This window comes from Capricornis sumatraensis, chromosome 15, assembly GCF_032405125.1.
Source record: "Capricornis sumatraensis isolate serow.1 chromosome 15, serow.2, whole genome shotgun sequence".
In the NCBI taxonomy this organism is placed as follows: domain Eukaryota; kingdom Metazoa; phylum Chordata; class Mammalia; order Artiodactyla; family Bovidae; genus Capricornis; species Capricornis sumatraensis.
In genome coordinates, this window is record NC_091083.1 from 59,586,701 (window position 1) to 59,608,673 (window position 21,973).

At 46.6% G+C, this 21,973-nt stretch overlaps 1 non-coding gene across 1 annotated transcript; it reads right to left on the bottom strand.

Annotated features, from left to right (window-relative positions):
• Positions 1–7,785: 7,785 nt before the first annotated feature.
• On the bottom strand, positions 7,786–7,857 carry TRNAC-GCA (transfer RNA cysteine (anticodon GCA)). Its single transcript has one exon. It is a non-coding gene; the product is annotated as a tRNA-Cys (tRNA).
• Between the last annotated feature and the right edge of the window lie 14,116 nt (positions 7,858–21,973).

Below are 21,973 nucleotides of genomic sequence, written 5' to 3' on the forward strand. Positions count from 1 at the left end.
GTAAGCTTTTAAAACATGAGAGTCATAGAATATCCCACACTTCATCTGAGTTATACCTGGAGGTTCATTGGAGCACCCGTTGGCATAGTTCTGGGTCATAAATCCCAAGGGCTTCTGGAAGGCCACTTCCAGAGCTCTGGGAGGCTTTTTCCTCGGAGGTTGACTTTCTATTTTTGAGAATGAAGTCGCTGCTTCCAAGTTGCATCTCTCTCGATAGGAAACCGAAGCAGTTCACTGGGGCTCTTCTTTGCAAGCCCCAGCTGCACATCTGTCCATGTGTTTCTCCCAAAATCATGGAGCACCTTCTCTAGGCTGCTGTCCACTGTGTTCCCGAACCAGGCAGGGGCTGAGACTGGCCAGCCAGCCCCCATCTTACCCAAGATTTCATCCAGAGCAGTCCCGTCACCTCCAGAAACTGAACAAACATAATTCAAAGGCAAAAGACAAGGATTGAAAGTCAAGGCTGTGTGTCCTAAGAGGGTTCCGCTGGATCAGGGTTTCTCAGATGTGTGACCATCAACATTATGGACCAGGTCATTCTCTGTGGGGGGGACTGTCTTGTGTACTGTGGGACATGTACCAGCACCCATGGCCTCCATCCACCAGATGCCTGTACCACCCCACTCCAGGTGTGACAGCCAGACAAATGTCCTGGGAGAAAATCATTCCAAGTTGAGAACCTCTGAGCACTATGTTTATTTAGCTCCCATATGACTGTGATGAAAGTAATCTTTCCAAAGCTGAATTCCGAAGCCTCATATTCTGATGACCAGAAACAGTCCCGCCTGCAAGCCCAACTTCCTCTGTGATTTCTTCAGCTCTCACATCTACTGCCCAAACCTATAGGTCGCAGGTAGAAGCATCTGAACCCATTCTCCCCAGAGCCCCACTTCTGAGTCTCTATCCAAACAATTGAAATCAGGATCCGAAGAGACACCTGTACCCCCATGTTCATTGCAGCACAGTTCACAGCAGCCAAGCCAAGGAAATAACTGTCTACGAAAAGACAGAAACAGAGAAAATGGAGCATATCCACATGATGGAATATTTCCCAGCCTTGAAAAGAAGATCCTGCCATATGAACCACAGGGATGAGCAGGGAGGACATCATGCTCAGTGATATAGCCAAACACTGCATGAACCTCTTACATGAGGAATCTAAAACAAACTCATAAAAGCAGAGAGAAGATTGGTGGTTGCCAGGGCCTAGGAGGGGGGAGAAATAGGGAATTGATGATCAAGAGGCTTGGGCTCAGTAATGCAAGATGAGTAAGTCCAGGAGATCTGCTAAACAACAGTGTGCCTATAGTTAGCACTGCTGGAAAGATTTGGAGGGTAGAGCTCATGTCAAATATTCTTACCACAGTGATAAGGAGAGGAAGAAAGAACTGAACCATTTTGAACTCTAGAAGGGGAACTTGACAGTGAAAATGAAGCCCTCAGGAATCATCAACATCACAACCGCTGGTCCCTCCATCTCCTTGCCAGACTATTTCTAAGAGCACAGTCAGCTGTCCAGCCTGAAATAAAAGGTTTATGTAGGGTTGTCACATGGATTCTTATGGCAATAACATTTGGAGCCTTTTACTGGGACATAAACTGTAAGCTAAAATATCACCAGACTTTATTAGACAATCTAAACTTAATTGCAAATAAGTTGCTGTACTCATAAAAGATGATGTAAGACTGCCATCCAAGCAGGTGTACAGGGACCGGCCAGGAGCAGGCGACGACTAAGTGCTGACTTGTCCTCCACTCTAAAAGGCACTGCTTGGTTTCTGAAGTGCAAAGAGGAAAGAATGATGTTGGCAGGAAGCGACATTATTACTTAATAATAATAACACAGGGAAGCAGAGGTTAAAAGAGGTCAGTGCAAACCATGTTCCAAGACCATTTTCTCTGGAATAAAATTTTCATAAAGAGCTCTAAGTCTTTTTTATGGCCAGTGAGAACGTCATTGGGAAATTAATGGTGGATCTGAATGATGAATCTGCTTTCACATGGAAGGGTTGGTTTTATGAAAATATGCTTTTATGCCTCTAAGGCTGTAAATGAGAACAAGACAAGGATATATCCAGGAGGATCATTATTCCAAGCCAGGCTACCTGTCCCACTGCTTGAAGTTTCATCAGATTTATTGGAAATAAAAATACAGATCAACAGACACCTATTTTTCCTGAAAAGTTTGGTGTTTTTCTATTTTTTAAGATAAAATACACTTACTACTGTGAAGACTCCATGGTTTGGATCATAATCTTATTTTTTTCACCTTCTAATCTCAGAAGGATTCACCTAGCTGAACAACTGCAAGAAAGAAATGTCATGAATATCAAAACATTCATCAGTATATGAATAAAGCCATTTTTTTAATTGTCCATTGATCTTCTAATGATCAGTTTTCAGAATGTGGTTGTAGAGGTCTCCTATGTCTGCTGTAACCAATGACTATAAACTGGGGGCACTTCAAACAACAAAAATATATCCTCTCGTGGTTATAAAAACTGGATCTCTGAAATCAAAATGTAGGCACCACCACCACACTTCCTCCAGAGCGTCTGGGAAGGACCCTTCCGTGCCTCTTCTGGCTTCTGATGGTTGCTCACAATCCTCAGCGTTGCTTGGCATGTGACTATGTCGCTCCAGTCTCTGCCTCGTCATCATGGGCCTTCTTTCCTGAGCATCCATCTCTGTGTCCAGATTTTCTTCTAGTAAATACAAGCATCATTAAATTAGGACTCACCATAGCTGCAGTACAAGCTCCTCTTAACTAATCATATGTGCAAAGACCCTCTTTTCAAACAAGTCACATTCTGAGGTTCCCATGGACATGACTTTCTAGGGACACTGTTCAACCCAGCAGAATGGTGCACAGGATCCCCAGACCTATGGTCACAAAACACGGCTTCCCTGGAATGCAGTGAGGTTACATCGTCTTCCTGCCATAATGCGGACCACCTGCCCTGGCCCAGCATCTCTCCTCTTAGTTAATGTTACCTGATTTACCTTTTATTTTTTTATTCAACTGACTCACTTTCTTACTGAATGTGTTTTTATAGGAAACTCAGTATCACCATCATGATAAAAACAAACCTCCCTTGCCTGCAATATAAGATGATCTTAGAAATCAGTTCTAAGAAGGTCTGTGGTAGTGTGACAAGTGTTCAGCAGATGCCGCCATCTGCCACGGCTCCTGCCTGGGGAAGAAAGGCAGAGTGGCAGGTGGGAGATGGGCTGGCACCTCCAGGAGGCTTCCGGCTCCTGTGTTCAGGGCATGGAGAGCTGCAAAGGCCAGGGCTGGTGTGCATGTAGCTGATGCCTTGGTGCCATGTCCCTGGATCACCTGAAAGCATCTCCTAAACATGTCTGCACTTGGGACCTGCTATCAAAATGACCACAACCACACTGTGAAGGTAGACAGACCTAGGTCCACTTTAGCAACCCTGAGCTTCGGGTTGCTCCCCAGTCAACGGGATTTACTGTTACAGACCCAACAGCCAAACCTCCAGAAGGAGTGTCCACCTCCTATCTCCATTCACCCTTTCACCACATCCCCTCAGTTCACTGCAATTTGGCCTGGACCCACCAGTCACCCACGGCAGCCTCTTGCTCAGGCCAGTGTGCTTCTCCTGACCTGACCCTTCTTGGCTACTGAGGAGGAGGAGCAGGCGACTGGCTTGATGAAGCCATGGCTGGTCTCTCCTCACAGCTGGAACCACAGCTCCTGGCTCTGCCTTGCCTCAAGGAGCTGTTGCTGCTCTTGTCTGGGGATCCATGCCTGGTGCTGGTCTGCCCTATGTCCTCCCCCTTCGCTGCACACATTCTCAGGGTGATTGCACCACCCCAGGGCTGGCCTCCCATCAGCAGGCACGCACTTCCAGGTCCAAGCCTCTGGCCCTGGCTCCTGTGGCTCCAGCATCGTTCAGCCAATAGCCTCCGCAGCCCTGCTCACCTGGGGGCTCCCCTTCTGGACTCAGCTCCCACTCTGCTACTCTGGGGAGCCTAGCACATCCCCGCTCTCCCCACCTCTGCTGCTTCACACCAGCACTTCAGCTCCTGTGAGAGAACTCAGCCTGCTTCTTTGTCATCTTCTGCTGACTTTGTCTCCGATCTTTGTCGCTGGGAACCCTTCTGCGGGCAGCTGGAACTCTTGTCCCAGCACAGTGCAGGCTGCAAGTGGCTGCTGCATATTATTCATTCATTCATTTATTCGAAATAGTGTCTACCATGTGCCAGGCCCTGAATTAGGTGCTACAATTCATAGTGAACCAAAAAAAGTGACTGTTCCCTCCCTAGCTTCCACTGCCATTTACATTCACGGGAGGGAAGATAGACCATAAACAGATAAATATAAAATATGTCAGGTGGTGACAAGCACTATGAAACAAGCAAAAGGCAGGATGAGGGACAAGAGCTAGAGTCATATTCAGATGCAGTGAGGTTAACTGGTAGCCTGGGCATCAGTGGGGGAGGAGCAGCCATGGGGTTATGGGGGGAGGACACTCGGTGGGGGAGAGGCCGGTGCCACGGTATGGATGGGCTGCAGCCCAGGAGCAGTAGAGGGGTGGTCAGTGAGGTCCACAGGGAAGGCGCGCCAATTCCCATCATGCCTGCCGTGGTTCAACGTCACCATCAAGGGATCCTTAAGTCCCAGTCTCCCTCCCTGAGCTCCTGAATGAGGAGCCAGGGGTCATCCACCTGTTAGCAAGGGAGGCTGGCGGCTCAGGTGAGTGAGGCTCCACGGTGAGGGTGGGGAGGCAGGTGCCTTCAAGGCCACACCTCCAGACGGCGCACACCTGTGGCCCTCCTGGACTTCCCCGGTGCCAAGTCAGCCAAGAACTCACCCACCCCTGCCAGTCACTGGACCTCACATCAAATTAGCACAGAGGATTAGAGCCTGGATACGTCTGTTGGCTGTGGTGTTCACTTTACATTTGCAGGAAAAAAAAAGTTCAGGAAATGGAACAAAAGTTCAAAAGCCCATGTCCTCCTGGTCGTGAGCATCTCCTGGCTTCCTAGCCTCAGGGTGTAATAAATTTCCTATTTTAAAAGGTTTGTTTTCAGGCAGGTGAGGGATTTTGTCCTGTGGTCGTCAGCAATGTAAATTAGTGGGTTCTTTCAAGGGGGGTTATTTACTTAGCAAGTAAATGGGAATAGATCATCACTAAATTTTGCCATTTGGCACATGTGATATTTATGTACTTAATAGCTTCATTAAGGAGGTTTCTGGGAGTATATTACCGAACGAGCCTATAGATCACTGGGCAATAAATTTAGAGAACTCTCCTTAGCATTTATCTAATTTGGCCATGGTTTTAATTAAGTGTTTCAGCTAATGATTCACATTTATGTTTAATAAAATTTATTGTAGAAAAACAAGTTATCAAACCCCAATTTATTCAAGTTCCTTCAACTGATGTGGTTGCCCAAGTGCAGTGCCTGTTATGAGATAAAAACCTGCATTCAGAGTCTCCATAGCTCTGAAGGAGGTGCTGGTCAGAGGCATCTGATAAGGAGTCAGAGGCTGGACGTCACCCTCACAGTCACTCACTTGGACAGGGAGGAGGTTATGGTTAAGATACCCTGGTGGTTATTGGATGACATCGTCTTAGCAGCTGCAGATCAAGGCTGCTTTTGGAAATGATTGGAATGCAGACTGGTGGTGCATGTCCCTGGGCCTCCCATCTTGCCTCCCACTGGCTATCTGACAATGTCTTCTTCCTTTGAAACCAAAGGTCCTCTCCAGACCACACCCACCCTACAGTCCACAGCCCATCAAAGGCAATCTCACATTGTTCTTTAAATGTGAGGACCTGTGGGCCTGTGGGGCTCTGCCTACACTCTGCCCTTGTGACCACGACTCTCCATCCTCACGCTGCTCCTGTGTGTCTGGCTGACAGTCACAGTCAAGCCCCTAGCACCACACCCCTGCCCCCCACCATCCCTGGGATTGCTGGAGACCTTTGGTGTCCATGCTGAGCAAGCACACTGTTCCCAGAGGCCTGCACACAGGTGTTCACTGCAGCACTTTTCTGTGAAATAGTGAAAAACATAAATCACCCGGAAGGCCCACAGAGCCTTTGTAAAATGTGGAATATTCCTATAGCACAAGCTGTCCAGCAGCTAAAAGAATAGATGGATCTGTGTATGATAAGGTGAAAAACTCATCAGGCTAAGTTGAGTTTTTTAAAAAGTGGAAAGAGACATGGTGCTTTTTATGTCAAAACAGAATAAAACAATGCTAGACATTTTCTGTGGCGATACGTAACTATCTAAATGCTTAGCTAGGGCTTTCCTGGTGGCTCAGATGGTAAAGAATCTACCTGCAATGCAGGAGACCCGGGTTCAATTCCTGGGTCAGAAAGATCCCCTGGAGAAGGGAATGGCAACCCACTCTGGTATTCTCGCCTAGAGAATTTCATGGACAGGAGAGCCTGGTGGGCTACAGTCCATGGGATCGCAAAGAGTCAGACACGACTGAGTAACTAACACACCCACCCACCCACCCACCCACACACACACACACACACACTTGAACATTCTAGAAGAAGATACAGAGCTGGTAACAGTGGTTACCTCTAAGAAGGGGTGAGGACAGAGAATGAGTGATGGGTAGAGGGAAATGGCAGAGCTGGGCAGAAAGGACTTTAACCTCACCTGGAATGCTCCACTTTCTTTTTATGAGAGAATATATTCACTTGTTGGTAGCTAAAGTAAATATTAATCAGTTTTTTGAAAGATGGCTATAGAATTTTCACTGAAATATACAGATGGAACGATTTATGAGGATGAAAAGGAAGCACATCAAAAATACTTAGATGCCATTTAAGTGACTACTTTGCTCCTCACTTAGAGGAAAATAATTGGATTACTTGTGAAAAGAAAGCAGACTCAGAAAATATGTCTGATCCGCTACACCAAGCTGTTAACAATTTACAAGAATCTTCGAAAAGCATTGCACTAAACCTTGGGATTTTCTTATTGGAAATTTTCCATAATACTGGAGGTGGTTGAGAGCTGAATAAAGCTGGAAGCCCATCAATTTAGTTTTCTCATTTTTGCAATATGGGTTTTTTTCTTTTAATTTACAGCCACCTTTTAATTCTGATACAGTTGAGGCAACTTATGTTTAAGAATATCACCGTGTCCATAAACTTGATGCGAGGTAGAGATTAATATTCACAGCCTAAGGGAGGCAGTCATCCACTAGACAATAGCAGAGCTGAAACACTGCTAGAGACCACCTAGCCCAGCTTCGTCATTTTATGTACACAGCAAAGGATTAGAGACAGCAAGTGATACAGCTATTCAAGGAGAGATTAAGTTTAAATCATATTATTTAGCACAGGCCCTTGCAGTGTACACTTATGTTTTGTCAGCTTGGCTACGTTCCCCCTGTTTTCTAAAAACAGCCCCACTTTTCATCTATGATTGAGTATATAATTTGCAGGTCCCAGTGCAAAATGTAAACATGGGGTCCCTTGTTTAACAATTGGTAAGAACATCATGATAATAGCAGAGCAGTACACCAAGCGTAGGGCACCTCTGAGTGCAGGACAGGTTGAGGATGCATGCTATTTCTCTATGGCACTGCCCACTGTGGCAGCGTGGGCATTGTTTCCAGCTATACCCAGCCTGACGGCTAAAACACATGAAGTGAAGTGAAGTCGCTCAGTCGTGTCCGACTCTTTGCGACCCCATGGACTGTAGCCTATCAGGCTCCTCCATCCATGGGATTTTCCAGGCAAGAGTACTGGAGTGGATTGCCATTTCCTTCTCCAGGGGATCTTCCCAACCCAGGAATCGAACCTGGGTCTCCTGCATTGCAGGCAGACGCTTTACCATCTGAGCCACCAGGGAAGTCTTAGGTATAAGGATTACACTAATCCATCTCCTAAGCTAACACATGACTCTGTGCTAAACCAGCCCATGTGTCACATTGCTCTGGCCACACTGAACAGTTCCAGGGTGAGAGTGTGAACCACACCAGAGTAGGAGCCTGATGAGAGTGTTTCCTCAAAGCTCTATTCCCCTGATGTGGACCTTGAGCCATGTATTAATGACCTAGTCACTACTGGCAGCCTTCCTGTGACCATGAGGAGGGATCTGTCTGACAATAAGGCAAACACAGCAGCCTACAGAACTGAGCTGGGAACCCAAGGCAATTTGGCTCTGAAGCTACCTCTGAAGCTCTTACAACAAACTCACATGATCCAGTACATTTCGTTTAAATCATTTTGAATTGGGTTTTCCATCACTTCCATCTAAAAGCATCCTTTCTGCTGTGAGTTCCCATAGATTGTTGAGTTAGTTCAGTTCAGCTGCTCAGTCATGTCCAACTCTTTGCGACCTCATGAACCTCAGCACGCCAGGCCTCCCTGTCCATCACCAACTCCCAGAGTCCATCCAAACCCATGTCCATTGAGTCATTGATGCCATCCAGCCATCTCATCCTCTGTCATCCCCTTCTCCTCCTACCCTCAATCTTTCCCAGCATCAGGGTCTTTTCCAGTGAGTCAGCTCTTCGCATCATGTGGCCAAAGTATTAGAGTTTCAGCTTTAGCATCAGTTTGTTAAGTGTCCATTTTTCACAACCTTTTTGTGAGAAGTAATTTGGATTGTCAATTAATATTTAAAATATTCGTGCTATTTGACACATGAATCCTATTTCTAGGAAGAAATTTATCCTAAAGAAACTGTCACCCAGCTAGGCAAACACATATTTTTTAAATGGTCTTTGCAGTATGGCTTGTAAATGTGAAGAATTGGAAACACCCATATTAACATCAATACCAATACTAATTAAACTATGGTCATTTCAGTTTTCCCAAACAACAGAGAATATTTGAAAAGCATGAGGTTGATATGAATTTAGAAAGAATACACAGTTTGTTAAGTAAAAGAAGCAAGCTGTTTTTGTTTGCTCTCAATTTTGTAAAATAATGAGGAGGCACTACCACATACCTACAGAGAAAAAAGCTGCTGGAGAATGTGGGGAATTAAATGGAGGGGATTTCATTTTACAGAACACATATACATTGAAATGCTGCAGAAATCTAATGAGGATGTATTGCTTTTACACTGGGGGCAAAAAAAAAAAAAAAAGAAAAAGGCATTTTAAATTGCCAAGCATGTAATTTTTCTGGAGGTATTTGACCATAAGTAACCCATATCTGTTTCTCCTCCTACAGATTCTCTGTGGACTGAGGACTGAATGTTCAAGGATACGAGTGATGCTCATCCCCAGCACCAAGGATTCACATTCCCTGCTGACCTGAACAGCCCAGAGGAGTTGGCTTCCTGTCTCAAGATCCTGGTAAGCTTTTCTTGCCTATTTTCACATGATCACCTTGATATGTTTGGAATGTGTCTTATATCTGAAAATTGAAGGTTTCTTAGGCAGAGTGGGTACCTCCCTACATTAATGAGCTTCTGAGCCCTTGTTTCTCATTGAAGGTGTAGACATTTACTGAGCATAATTTACTGTTATGGTTCAAGTACTGACAAAGCAGTGCTGACAGTATCGGTCATGGTTCTCTCCTCCTGGAGCCAGGGGGAGACAGGCATTGGGAGAGGCAGAAAGACACACAGCCTTGCGACCACGGGTACTAGACTCATGCAGCCCATGGGATCACGGAGGCTTCTGGAAGTGGTGTGGTTCCAGGCAAAGCTTGAGACTAGATAAGCGTCATCAGGGATTCAGGTCCACCTAGCAGAGGGACCTACATGTATGAAAAGGAGGGCAAAGAGAGAAGGAGGAGCAGGAGCTGGTAAAACTAAGTGAGCCCATCTTGCCTGAGCGTGTGTGGGGTGGATAAGGAGACATGTGAGCTGGACAAGAAGCACAGCAGGTGGGCCCTACAAGTGCCTCGACGTCTCATCATTTCTCGTAAGGAAAATGCAAAGCCACTGGGAGGTTTAGGTCAGGAGTTTGTGATTATGTTTGCCCCATGAAGGGACACGCAGGCTGCAATGATGGTGATGGGTAGAGGGGCCAAGCTGGTCTAGGCAGAATGCTGGAGGCAGAGAGAGGGTTCTGATGGGAGACTCAGCCTGACTGGTTTGGGCTCATGGGGACATGGGCAGGAGGAGCCCACTCCCCTCTTTTGCTGCTGTCCTGAAGGAGGACAGTCTTTGTGAGGCCCCGCTTCTTACTGTATGTACTGTCAGCCCCCCTGGCGAGGGCAACAAGACAGGTCAGAGGCACGGTCAGCTATGGAACTTGCCATGCAGGTGGAAAATGAAAACATGGGCCCTTGTTCAAAAGGTCCTGAGAGCCTGAAGTCAGGCCCCTCTGAGCACAAAGATAGGAAGGCAGCCCTATTCTGCCAGGGTTAGCAGCGGGTGGGTACTGCAGCCGCTCGGGTTACTTGCCAAGAACTAACTCAGCTATTGTCAGAGGAGGGACGAGGTGTGAGGTGGGCCTCTGAGGTCCACTCTCACAGTTTCCCCAAGTGCAGCAATAGTCTGAAGCGATCAGAGGCAAGCTTTCTCCCACTTGAAAAGCAAGTCTCATCAATTTAAAAAAGTGCTTAAAAGCCCTAGAAATACCTTCCTATAATGCAAGCAGTGACTGTGTTAGTTGCTTCAAGAGCCACTCCACTCCCCGCCCATCCAGCTACTAAGAGAATACTCACATCCACGAGCAGAAACTGCAGCCATTTCTCCCATAGGACAGCGGATCCATATAAAAAGGCAGACCTGTCTCAGCTTTTAATCTTCATCTTAAAATCATCTCTATTCAAAGTGAACACCCCCCATGACCTACCTGTCATAGAAGGAAGCACTGGCAGAGAGTTTAAGGCTTGAAGGCTTCTCTGACCATGATACTAAATTGAAAGGGGTTAGGGTTTTTACTGCATTTGTTATTTTTCTGGAGTGCTTTGGTAACAAAGATCCACAGGTTTTGAGTGATCTGTCCTAAACCTTTTTTACCCATAGCCCTTATTTGTTTTCAAGTGTTTGGTTTGGGCTTCCGAGGGAGCACAAGTGGTGAAGAACCCACCTTCCGATGCAGGAGATTTCTTGAAAGAGACAAGAGTTGGATTCCTGGGTGGGAAGACCCCCTGGAGGATGAAATAAGCACATGCGCGCGTGTTGTTTGGTTTTATTCTCAGTGCATGATTCCATATGACAGGCTTTTAAGACTGTGGGCATGTGCTACGTCACCTCAGTCATGTCTGACTCTTTGAGACCCCATAGACTGTAGCCTACTAGGCTCCTCTGTCCATGGGATTCTCCAGGCAAGAATACTGGAGGGGGTTGCCATGCCCTCCTCTAGGGGATCTTCCCAACCCAGGGATGGAACCAGCATCTCTTACGCCTCCTGCATTGGCAGGTGGATTCTTTACCACTAGCACCACCTGGGAAGCCTTTAAGACTGTATGGGTAATGTTATAGCAGAAACTCCTGGGTCTGAATTTCGAGGTGGGGGGCCCTAAAAGGCTTGCCCTCTCTGTGTGGTGACAGCTTAGCCCTTACCTCATGCTCCTGCCACTGCTGGGCCACAGCTCTGCCCTGCGTCTCGGGGGCAGGACACAGGGCACAGCTGCCCCTGTGAGGCAGCTCACAGGAGCTCCCCTCCAGCGAGGAGACAAGAGGAGAGATGTGGGGTGAGGGAGGCTGCAGGGGTGTGTGCAGAGGGTCCATTTTGTGAGACAGTGCAGAGAGTGGGGGGCGGGATTCAGTGAGGAGGAGGGAAAAGTGACTCCAAGGAGAGCATTCAAGTCTTCAGACATCAAGTTTCTGATCAGCATAGCAACAAACAACCATCCCGGAAAAAGACAGATGGATTGCCAAGCACAGGTGTTGTGTGTGTGTGTGTGTACACATCATCCTCCATATATGAGGAGATGAGAGCAAGGGAAGAGGCGGGAGGGAGCCAGCACTCTGTTTGGCTCCGTTTTATCTGCTTCCTCTCAGTCTTTATCATCTCTCCTCCTTCTGCCCACTGATTTCAGCAGGGCCCCCCGAAGGCTTCCCCAGGGGCCACCTAGTCCCTCCAGGCCCTCTCTATGTTCCTCTCCCAGAGGTGTCCTTGGAGTTGTTTACCAGGCAGCTGCACATCTCACTTGTAGGGGACACCATTCACACAGGACACAGCCCAGCAGGTATGTGATGAGTGAGTCTCCCATCTGACCTCTTAAGAAAACGAACCAGACCCCTCTAAGCTCTTAGTTGCCAGACACCCCCTCGCCAGCACCTGGCACCAACGCCCTCAGTAAACGAACATCACCTGGTTTCTATCACTAATAATGATAACAGTATTATTAATAAGTATAGAGCTGCCATTACCCAGAGCTTATCTGGGCGAGAGGGTGCTAAGCTAGGGTGTCAAGGTCACGGTATCGGCCTCCCATTGAGATCCTGGCAGGAAGGCAGGGCCTGACTTCTGGGGAAAGTCATCTGTCCCACGGAGGTAGCTGCTGCTAGAGACACACTCTACTTTCCCAGGACTGGGCTCCACTCCTCCAGCTTCCTGTCTGAAGCGCCTGATCTAATTCTCTGCTCCCCTCCCCCAGCCGCCAACACTCGGCAGAAACTAATTCCAGGAGTTTACTTTCAAAAGAATTTCATTTGAGTTTACAAGAAGGTAACAGAAGCCCTTTGATCTCAACAAGGCACGTACTGTTTCATTCCATGGTTTATGAAACAATTTTAGACTAATTATTTCTGACAACTTGCAAATGTTTGTAAACTTCTTCAATGAGGAAGTGGCACAATTATGTCTTCCGCTGACAAACAGAAAGGAGGTTTTCCTTTGTGCCATGTGGCTGTCTTCCCCGCCCCCCCCCCCCAGAGAATTCAGAAGCCTTGATCTTCTAAGGCTCTGATTTCCGCTGAGATTCAGAATTAATCAAATTGTCCTCCAGCCTTTTGAGTTAAATTTAACTAAGCAGGTGAAAAGCGGCTGGGGTGGGAATCTTTCCCTGTGAGTTACCTCTTTTGTCCTGTGGTCGAGATGGTCATGCTCAGGCGCTGGCCTCCCTCCTGGCTCCTGCACTCCACTCTCACGGCCCTTTGTGTCATTTCAATGTGTCTCTGCCGATAACTGTATGCTGGTGATAAACAGGCCTCTCAATTCAACAGAACCTGGATTCTCAGTCTACTTCACCATTAAAGAAAATTACCCCAAATCAAGGCTATTTGCAATGTGGTGGGAATGATCCTAGGGCCTGTGGAAGCCCCCAAGTCTCTGACGTTATAAATTCAAGACTGCAGAATTCCAGTGAGGTAAAGTGAGGTCCCCAGCCTCCGTACAGCAGAGAGACAGACTCCGGGCTGTCTCTTTGAGGCCCGGCTCACATTTTAATACCCTTTTGATTATTTACCATTGTTAATTCACGTATATGTACTGTAGGCAGGTGGAAATATTGCAAAGTCAACCAGCCCTTAATCCCTAGCTAATCCCTGGTCAACTAACTATATCCTTCCTTTATTAAAAAAGAAAGAGAAAAGGCATTCTGAATCTTTTGTTGAAAACAAATTGCCAAGGTGAAGAATAGACCGTTTCCTTCCCTGGAGACCAGTGCATTAACTTCCACAATCCAGTGAAATAAAAGAGATCGCGCTCTGCTTCTCTCACGTGTTTTTCCAGGGCACCAACAAAATTCTCATTATTTTCAACATAAATCTGTTTTGTGATATATTTGAATGAAAAATTCCTTTTTGCACCTTGGATACAAGAAGAAATTCTTGAATCTCGCCATTAGGGGTCAGTTCCCAAGAAGTGGAGATTTTGCCAAGCCGAATTCTTTCTCAAGAGAAAACCCAGACAAACTTGAATTTTTAGTTTTTAAAATGTGACCAGAAGAAGCAGATGCAACAGGAATTTCTAACATCACCTAATCAGGTCACATACTGGGGCACGACCAGCAATGTCTAAGGATGGGATGTTTTAGAGGGAAAAGCAGCCACTCAGACTGGCTCAAAAGGGCACTTATTCTGAGGAATCTTACGCAATCCAGAAACAAGGAAGCGGCCAGTTTCCAACAGGATAGGCAGGAGACAGAAGGCCCCTGGGACTTTGGGCAGCCCTGCTTGAGTGCCTGGGACCCTTCCCACCAGGCTAGGGCCCCACTGAGAGGAGCACAACGCAGCATCCCAAGCCCCTCACCACGCTGTTCCCCAACCGAGCAATTCTGGGGCTAAAGACAGAGCCTGCTGGTCTTCCCATGATGCAGTGATATGCCAGCATCACAGATTTCACACCTGCACTATCCTTGGCTTCATACTGCATGGCAGGAAAAATGTTTCCTCTACCCTTCTTGGTTCTTTCACTGGTCTAACAAATAAATTAGTATAGGGCATATTAACAGAGAAAAAAAGTATAATTACAAGTGTATGGAGTTTCCATAGGAATTTGAGACCCACAGACAGTTGAAACTCATGAGCAGTCCTGAGCTAAGGAGAAGAGGGTGAGGGGTCAATACTTCAGAGGTGAGTAAGACAGTTCACAGGAAATGGGAAAGCAAACATCGGGTAAATATACATACCAGACACAGACAATAGACACAGAGAGGACTCTGATCTCCAGCTCCCCCAACTCATCACACCTGCCCATATTCTCCGGTTACACCTCACTGCCTGCATCGGGCCTGTGTCTACTTTCTTTTAGGCAGTTAAGGGAGAGGGATGGACCCAACAGAAGCAGGAGACAGTAAGAAGAGGTGGCAAGAATACACAGAAGAACTGTACAAAAAAGATCTTCATGACCCAGATAATCACAATGGTGTGATCACTCACCTAGAGCCAGACATGCTGGAATGTGAAGTCAAGTTGGCCTTAGGAAGCATCACTACAAACAAAGCTAGTGGAGGTGATGGAATTCCAGTTGAGCTATTTCAAATCCTAAAAGATGATGCTGTGAAAGTTCTGCACTCAATATGCCAGCAAATTTGGAAAACTCAGCAGTGGCCACAGGACTGGAAAAGGTCATCTTTCATTCCCATCCCAAAGAAAGGCAATGCCAAAGAATACTCAAACTATTGCACAATTGCACTCATCTCACACCCTAGTAAAGTAGTGCTCAAAATTCTCCAAGCCAGACTTCAACAATACATGAACCGTGAACTTCCAGATGTTCAAACTGATTTTAGAAAAGGCAGAGGAACCAGAGATCAAATTGCCAACATCTGCTGGATCATCAAAAAAAAAAACAAGAGAGTTCCAGAAAAACATCTATTTCTTCTTTATTGACTATGCCAAAGCCTCTGACTGTGTGGATCACAATAAACTGGAAAATTCTGAAAGAGATGGGAATCCCAGCCCACCTGACCTGCCTCTTGAGAAATCTGTATGCAGGTCAGGAAGCAACAGTTAGAACTGGACATGGAACAACAGACTAGTTCCAAATCAGGAAAGGAGTACATCAAGGCTGTATATTGTCACCCTGCTTATTTAACTTATATGCAGAGTACATCATGAGAAACGCTGGGCTGCAAGAAGCACAAGCTGGAATCAAGATTGCTGGCAGAAATATCAATAACCTCAGATATGCAGATGACACCACCCTTATGGCAGAAAGTGAAGAAGAACTAAAAAGCCTCTTGATGAAAGAGAAAGAGGAGAGTGAAAAAGTTGTCTTAAAGCACAACATTCAGAAAACTAAGATCATGGCATCTGGTCCCATCACTTCATGGCAAATAGATAGGGAAACAGTGGAAACAGGGACAGACTTTATTTATTTTGGGAGGCTCCAAAATCACTGCAGATGATGACTGCAGCCATGAAATTAAAAGACATTTACCCCTTGGAAGGAAAGTTATGACCAACCTAGACAGAATATTAAAAAGCAGAGACATTGCTTTGCCAACAAAGATCCGTCTAGTCAAGGCTATGGTTTTTCCAGTCGTCATGTATGAATGTGAGAGTTGGACTATAAAGAAAGCTGAGTGCCAAAGAATTGATGCTTTCTTTAAAATTTAAATTTATTTATTTTAATTGGAGGCTATATATATGGAATTTGGAAAGATGGTAATGATAACCATGTATGTGAGACAGCAAAAGAGACAGAGATGCATAGAACAGTATTTTGGACTCTGTGGGAGAGGGAAGGAGGGGATGATTTGGCATTGAAACAGGTATAATATCATATAAGAATTGATATTTTTGAACTGTGGTGTTGGAGAAGACTCTTGAGTTCCCTTGGACTACAAGGAGATCCAACCAGTCCATCCTAAAGGAGATCAGTCCTGAGTGTACATCGGAAGGACTGATGTTGAAGGTGAAACTCCAATACTTTGGCCACCTGATGTGAAGAGCTGACTCATTTGTAAAGACTCTGATGCTGGAAAGACTGAAGGCAGGAGAAGAAGGGAACGACAGAGGATGAGATGGTTGGATGGCATCACCGACTCAATGGACATAAGTTTGGGTGGACTCCAGGAGTTGGTGATGGACAGGGAGGCCTGGCCTACTGCAGTCCATGGCTTCACAAAGAGTAGGACACAACTAAGCGACTGAGCTGACTGAAGTGAAACTGAAGTCGCTCAGTCATGTCCGACTCTTTGCAACCCCATGGACTGTAGCCCGCCAGGCTCCTCTGTCCATGGGATTCTCCAGGTAAGAATACTGGAGTGGGTTGCCATTTCCTTCTCCGGGGGATCTTCCCGACCCAGGGATCGAACCCAGGTCTCCTGCATTGCAAGCAGACATTTTAACCTCTGAGCCACCAGGGAAGCCTGAAGTGAAGAGAGAGGTAAAAAGAAAACCTTCCCGTGTCTCCCATTTCTTAAAAAGGATCAGCCTAAGAAGATCCTCATGCCAAAAAGATACATTTGGGGGTGGCAAGTTTTGCTCCCCTATAGTATCTTCTCAGTAAATGTAAAATTAATTTAAAAAATTTTAAGAACAAAACTATGACCCCCTAATTTGCCTGCAAGCTAATGTTCTCTTTGACTTGGTGGTGCCTAACAATGCCACTTCCCGGATAGGCTCACATGTGTGGGCTGATGTGAGCGCAAGTTACTTCCAATTGCTCTGCATTTAGCATCAAAAGATGAGAAGCAACTGGTGTCCATCAGTAGGGAATGGTGGTTGAACAATGGCACATCCATACAATGGAATTCTATGCAGCAGAACAGAGTAAGGAAATACACAAATAGAGAAAGGTTGCCAAGCTGTATTATTATGCAAAGAGGGATGCAGGAGGCAGGCCTGTACACAAAGTACCCACCACTCTGTGTAGCAGCCTGCACTGGGGGAGTGTGTCTGTTCAAAGGAGGCTGCATTTGCATAAACTCTTTGGAAAGCTGCTCTGAAGGAAGGAAGCAAGAGCCTCCCACCCGGGATGGGAGCTGGGTGATGGGAGACAGGGCTGGAGGCGGAAACCATCAATATGCACCTTTTCATATACATTTCATTTTGAGCCTGGTGAGTGAACTGCTGTGTCAATAATGAATGATATTTTAAATGAACCTAAGTTGCAAATTCCAAAGAACATTCATTCCTATAAATGGAAAAGCAGTACCACTCTTCTTAGCTAGACATAACCTTAAGAATATATGAAACATGACCAGTGTTACTGAACATTTGGCCAAGTCACCTGCAGAAGCTGCCACTCCGGGACCCTCTCTGTTTCAGAAAGGAGTAAGGGGTGTGAGTGGTGCTCACCCAGCAGCAGCTGAGTCTTATGTGATGTCACCAGGTCAACAGAGAGCTGAACAGAGTGATTTCCTCTGTGAGTCACGTCATTTTATGCCACATCTGCAAACCACCGACCATGATCCTACGTGCCCAAATTCAAGAAACTAAGGAGGTGCTGGCTCCTCCTCTCCCCAGAGAACAAGCTGCCTTTGTGCACTCACTTGGTCCTTGTGGCCACTCATCTTTTTGGAACGCTGTAGCAGTCAGACACGGCTCTCGAGCCAGCTAACAAGTGGCACAATCAATGCACAACAGCTATTACAGGTGCCACAGTCTCCACTTCACCCTCCTTGCTCTTCTCTCCATGGTGAATGTAAGAGGTGCAAACAACTGCTTTGGGATGGTGTCTCAGAGCGCTGACAGGTAAATAATTCATTTGATTGTTGGAGGAAGTTAATCGCACATGTGATCAGATGCATCCGTCTGCATTCCACAGACAACTACCCTCTGCTGTTGGGGCCACAAGTCCTGGGCTGAAGCAAACAGGAGCCCAGACTTGCTGAGGGACAGGGAACCAGGGCTCCCTGGGGCCAGTGTTAGATTAGAGTCTAGGAGGCCTCAGGGCAACACAGAGGCCATGCACGGGAGCTGCATGGGGACCTGACTATGAGTGGTGTCCTGCCTGGTGACAGACAGCACAGGACATTTAACTAGCAGTTCTGTCTGCTCCCTTTGTTATTCACCACGAGTTACTCCTGACAAGCAGCTGGGGGAGCATGTCCATCAAGTGGAATGTTCACAGACCTTCACAGAAGGGCCACCAGGCTGGGGGACACTTGAGTGAGGAAAGCAGTTGAAGAATGAATTCTTCCCAGAAGTGTGAACTGCTGATCTATGGAGCAGCCTGGGGAAGGCTCCAGCCTTCCTAGGACACTTGTCTGCTTCGCCAGTGCTCTGGCCTTCCCTAGGCTCTTTGCCTCTGTCCAGCCCACAGATTGGCCTCTGTGAGGAATGATGTCACTTGCAGGACCTGGCTCCACGTGAGTGAACACAGCACCCTGTCTAGAGGGAAGTGGAGCTTCTGTCTCCCCACAGGCCCCCACAGCCCTGGTTGTCACTCATGTGGGACCAACGACAGGCGTCTTCCTACCCTTGAACAGCCGCTGCAGTCTTGGGCTTTATCAAAACGCAGCTTGAAGTGTGTGGAGGCCCTAATTCCAAGCCCACTTCCACCAGCACCCACCTGCAACCAAAGAAGAGGGGATGAGACAGCATTTACCACTGGAGGCAGCAGGTGCTTCATTGTAATTGAGATTATATTTTAACTACCAGTGTTACATCAGCAGTCACACTGACTCAGCACCTCTGTGCCAGCGTCTCACTGTGAGCTCCGTGGGGGTCTGTGTGCCTCACCATCAGTTCAACCTGGGGAAGGGCTTGCTGGGACTCACGCAGCCCATCGAGGCCCAGCTGGGATTTCAGCCCACATCCCAGCTCCAGTGCCTACTTCCATGACTACTTTGCCATGATGACAGCAACCCAGAGCACAGGAGTCTCTCTAGGTAATAAAGAGATGTATTAGGACTCTTTGAGCTGCTTATAACAAAAATCCAACTCAAAGGAAATAAAAAGGGAAATGAAGGGACTTATTGGCTCCATAAATGGAAAGTCTTGTCTTAGATGGACGCAGATGCTCAAATGGGGACACAGGGACCTTCACTTCTCAGGTAGTGGCTTCAGACTCAAGACTCTACTCATGGGGGGCTCCCTGCACCCCCTACCCCCTATCAGCTCAGCAACCCTAACCCAGCAGGAATACAGCCTTCAGACTCATCCTCCTTGGACAGTCTCGGGTAATAAGCCTTGAACCAATCTCTGAGGCTAAAAGTTTAGAACCTGCACATTTGCCAGGGTCCTGTAGAGCCCATGTGGACAAAGAGCAGAAGTAACATGTGCCCTCAAGAGAAAACAGAGACTGGCCTCCAGGAGCAGGGAATGGAGAGCAGATGCATATCTGCTACCAAAGGTCTCATCTGCACAGAGGGCAGGGCATTCCTCTTGGGTAAGGCCACTTTCAGCAGCACCATGCAGCCAGCCACCTCCACCATCCATCCACCTGCCTGCCCTGGGCAGGCCCACCTCTTTCCTCTTCTCTCCCCTCAGCAGGCAGCCTGGAGCCCAAAGGAAGGGCCAGTTCTCTGCAAATACATGAAACTGGTGGTGTTCCCCACATGACTTTGGACGACATTCTTGTACCCATCTGTATGTAGCCTTCCCTCTCCCGAGCTTGCTCTCAGACAAAGCCCTGCCATTAGTCATTCACACCTGAGTTCAGCGGTTCCCAGCTCAAAGAATCTAGGAACCCCCTACATGAATTACACGAGTGCCACATACAACCTGCACCATACTGTCTCATGTTTTTCTTCAAATTATCTCATTTTTCAAACTTAAATAAATACACTTAGAAGTGAAACTTGCCACAAATAGAAAGCAATAATAAAAAAGTAAATACTACAAGAATCAATGAAGGTTATTAAATCCTGCCTGGATCCTATGGCTGGTTCAACTCTGGGCCCCAGGTTTTGTTCTCCCTGTTGAGGGAGGGGAGGAGACAGGACTGGAGGTCTGGGAAACATGACTTGACATCCATCCGAGTCACTGTCTGAAGCTCCCAGAATATGCTCTGAGCAGAGCCAAAGGGGAGCACATCCAGCATGCACCATGAATGTGCTGAGTCCTGAATGTGCCCCTGGTGCGGAGCCTTACCATGCCCTGGTGCTCACTATTCCTCACTCACTGCCTGGAAGAGCCATCCCAGGACCTAACTCTCCTCCTGGAATGAAGGGAACGCTCCACAGGGAGCCATTTCTGATGTAGGAAAAAAGCAGCATGCTGCAGTCTTGGCAGCAGACCAGTCAATATCTGCCCTGGAGTTTATGTCACACACAAATCTCAGAGCCCTTAATCTGCACCCAGATGAGCCCCTACCCCAGATCCAGAAAAGGTCAGCCAGCGGCCTCAGTGAATTAAGATAAGCATAGCTACAGAAACATGTGGCAGAGTGGCTAACTGAAGCCCCAATATTCTGAGTAGAGGATGGAAAAGAAAATCTCCAGAGAGTCAAAAACACCATGGGGATTACAGAGAGATGGAGGCATAAGGTGCTTATGAATCCAGCTGGCACATAGGAGCACCTGACCCTAATCCTCATGCTAGCTAACCTGAGAGCTCCTCTGTTAGTCCCTGGCCCCTGGGTGTCACACACGCAGCAAATCTGAGAAGCAGGTAAAGACTCTGGAAACGGAGCTGACAACTGGAACCTCAGCCCATAGGTGGTTGGAACTTGTGGCTTAGATGTAACCAGTTCAAATGCCTGCTAAAGCGAAAATGTCAACATTCTCCAGAAGTCTCCATAACCACAATAATCAAAATGAGCTCTGGAAGGAGAGAAGAAAGAATATTGAGCTGAAAGATTATTTGATAAATAGTCGCTGAAAGACTCCCAAATTTGTCAAAACACACAAACCCTCAGATTTAAGAAGCTTAACAAACTCCCGAAGAGATAAACCCAAAGATATCCACACCCAGACCCACTGTAATTAAGCCACTGAGAACTGAAATCAAAGGGAAAAAAATGATGAAAAAGCAGTCTGTAACCCGTAGGGAAACAGTGGTCTATATGGCTTCAGTTTTCTCATCAGAAACCACAGAGGCCAGAAAGGAGATGGCATACCATTTTCAAAGAGCTGAAAGGAAAGAAGTGTCAACCCAGAATTCTATATCCAGAAAAAAGTAAATTTTAGGAACAAAGGCAAAATAAAGATGCTTCCAGATGAAGGAAAATTAAGAGTATACTGTGAGCAGATTTTTTTTACTACAAGAATTGCTGAAGCAAACTCAAACAGAAGGAAACTCGAAGCATCAGGAATGGTGGAAAAGCAGCAGAAATGGTAACTGAGTAAATATAATAGATTATTCTTTCCTTGGGTTTTTAAAAAATATGTTTAAGGTTTGGAAGTAACTATTATATCTCTGTGTGGGTTTCAGTGTATGTACATGTAAAATATAAGATGACTGTAACACGAAGCTGAGAGGAGTAAAGGGACTGACACGAATTTCAGAATTCTGAACGTATCGCTTGAACCGTCGACAATGGCTCACAAAAATTACGACTTAAATACACCTACGACAGGCACCCTGTGCGTCGCGCCAAACCCCATGCTGGACAATAGGGAGACTTTGATGAACACAATAGACTAGTCTGCGAAGACTCTAAGATCTGTCTGTGGACCAAGTGCCTTCTGATTCAGGCCCCCTGGGGTTTGGAGAGAAATGGGTTTTGCTTCTCAGCTGCTCCTGGCATCTTCTCCTAAAAACACACTAGCAGGGC